This window comes from Ischnura elegans, chromosome 8 (genome assembly GCF_921293095.1).
Source record: "Ischnura elegans chromosome 8, ioIscEleg1.1, whole genome shotgun sequence".
NCBI classification, from domain to species: Eukaryota; Metazoa; Arthropoda; class Insecta; order Odonata; family Coenagrionidae; genus Ischnura; species Ischnura elegans.
In genome coordinates, this window is record NC_060253.1 from 116,501,898 (window position 1) to 116,504,486 (window position 2,589).

General features: G+C 40.4%; 1 non-coding gene across 1 annotated transcript; it reads right to left on the minus strand.

Moving 5' to 3' along the window:
• Nucleotides 1-1,998: 1,998 nt before the first annotated feature.
• LOC124164611 lies at nucleotides 1,999-2,105 on the minus strand. Its single transcript, XR_006866081.1, has one exon. It is a non-coding gene; the product is annotated as a U6 spliceosomal RNA (small nuclear RNA).
• Between the last annotated feature and the right edge of the window lie 484 nt (nucleotides 2,106-2,589).

Below are 2,589 nucleotides of genomic sequence, written 5' to 3' on the forward strand. Positions count from 1 at the left end.
AGTAAGATGGAGGGGAAGGGGCTTTGGGATATTAGCCTCGAATATTTATACATATGAGATGAAAATATTCCAGGTTGGGCACGCACAGTACAAGACAATTTAATAAAAATCTTAACTAACTCTGAGGAAGGTGGTAGTTGCCCCTGAAAATTTATTTATTTTCATCTTTAAGTGTGTATTTTACTGTGTGCGCCCAACCTGGGACATTTTTGTGTAACACACATCATAGAGGAATATCCTGAAATATTTATACATATAATGGTAAGCAGGGGCGGATATAGGAATTTCTTTCTTGGGGGGGGAGGCACAAGCGTGACCGTATTCAGGATTTTGTTCTAGGGGGCACAAGGATACTTCGTAATACAAAGCGAACGCAATGATAATGGGACCGTATTAAAAATATTGCAAATTTTTTTGAGGGTCTGGGGGGGCACGGGCCCTCGTGCCCCCCTATGATGGTAAGTTATTAGTTATATTTATATATTGTCACTTCTTGGTAGGGTAAGGTAGGTACCCCAAAAAACCAGATGGTGTAATATCCAGTATTATATGTACATATTTGAGTGTGCAAGAGCAATCTCATATGGTCACTAAGTGTCATACATCGCCGTCGAGAGCGGCGAGACAATTCCCGCAGCCGCTCCCGTGCGAACTCCCGTCCCCCATCCAGCGACGGGCTATGCTGTTATCACGCGAGGTTTGCGGAGAAGGCGCATCGCTGTGTGTCCCCATGTAGCTTCGCGGAAAACATGTAGGGTAGTTGGTAAACGCGGCAAGCGCCCTGCAGTCAGCCGCCTTTTCATCACTGACGCCACCTCTGAACTGCAGCATCTCATCGACTCTGGATCGGACTTGTAGAATCCTGGAGGGAAAACTTCGCTGTCGCTTATATCCTTCATAAGTCAACTCTGTTCCTATGACCATGTCTGCGTCCTGAAATTTACACCCGATTTTAGCACTCTTGTTTATAACGCTATGACAGTTAATTGCGACAAAGTTAATGTCATAGTCATAATGTCAAAGTTATGTCATATGTCAAAGTTAATGTCATATGTTAGATTACCTTTCGGTCGGTTCTTTTCTTCACTGTTCATAAGATGAATGTATCACTATGAGAGTGCTAATCAATTTAGATATAATAGCTTTCCCTGAATTACTGCTCCTAAATTTACTTCATGTGATGTGAGGATTTACGCATGTGTGGATCACCTCGGGGTCTACATTTAGAAAACTTTACTCCTTAAAAAAAATCCAGTATTGAATTTTTCGTAGTCACCATCATTATTATGTTGATAAAATAAACTGCATTCTTTTGCAATAATATTGTTTAAAAAATGAAAAAAATTGATCACTTCGGACTTGATCCCTCGCAAAATTCTCATGAAGTTACAGCGCATAGTATAGACCTATGCGGCTACGGAGCCACGTATTGGTAACAGGTAAAAGGTGAGTCCAAATATGAATCCAAAGATAGGAAATGATATCTGCGGAAATCAAAAAGAGAATTTTCTCCATTAAAATTTTTATAACGACAGCAGTGTTAAATTAAGTTAATATGCGTTTAAATGGATTTAAAAAATTGTTACTGCCATCCCATGTAACTGAAAAAAAAAATTTTGCCGAGAGGTTCGAAACACCTACTTCGGATTACTACCGCGGTAAGTCTGCTCCTTCACCACTAGTCCATCTCACACGTTGACTCAGAAGCCTCGCCTCGCCGGAATTTCTGTTTTGATTATTATCACTAGCCCCAGCCTTCTGGCTGTCTCCAGTGGATTTCTGTAAATGTGGTTTCTGCTATTTAAATAGTCATTTTCTTTTCAGTATTTCTGATTGTTTTTTTTTTTTTTAATTATGGGGAAGGGATGTGGTTTGGGATTAGGGCCGAGATTGGCGTACGATGTCTGGAGCCTGGGTCCGGGGTATAGTCCCAGAGATCTACTAATTTGTCGTTTCCTGTGCGTGTCAGAGATTTCTTGAATACATGAATATTTGCTTAAAAATGTGGAACGCTTCACGATTTTGCGTGTCATCCTTGCGCAGGGTCCATGCTAATCTTCTCTGTATCGTTCCAATTTTAGTATATGTTCCGCCGAAGCGAGTACGTTGACTCAGAAGGGGATTCATTACGATCTTTGTCAGGAAAGGGAATGAGCCAGTATTCTAGTGTCACTAAATCAAACTGAATTTTAACACTCAGTGGCATTATTTGCTGTGATATTGCGGCGGATATTTTATGTGTATGTTTTGTTCGCTATCGCTTATCGAAAAGCTTCAGCGTTAATTGTAAGACAACATACTTCGACGGATCGGCCAGCTTACGAGAGAAGGTAAATTGACTTTCTGGACGTAGATTTATTATCTAGCATGAGCTGCACAATTTATGTGGTATTAAACACTGCACATACCTCGCATACATTTCCCTTTAATGATGTTGTTATAAAAAATATTTCGGGAAGTGGGAATGTTGTTCAAATTTCCCTCCCACTATAGAAAATACGAAAACTCGATTTCAAAACTGCGGCGAAAGTGGCGCCGCTCCATTTGTTGCAATTCTTTTGAATCTGACTGTACATATTGGTATTCCTC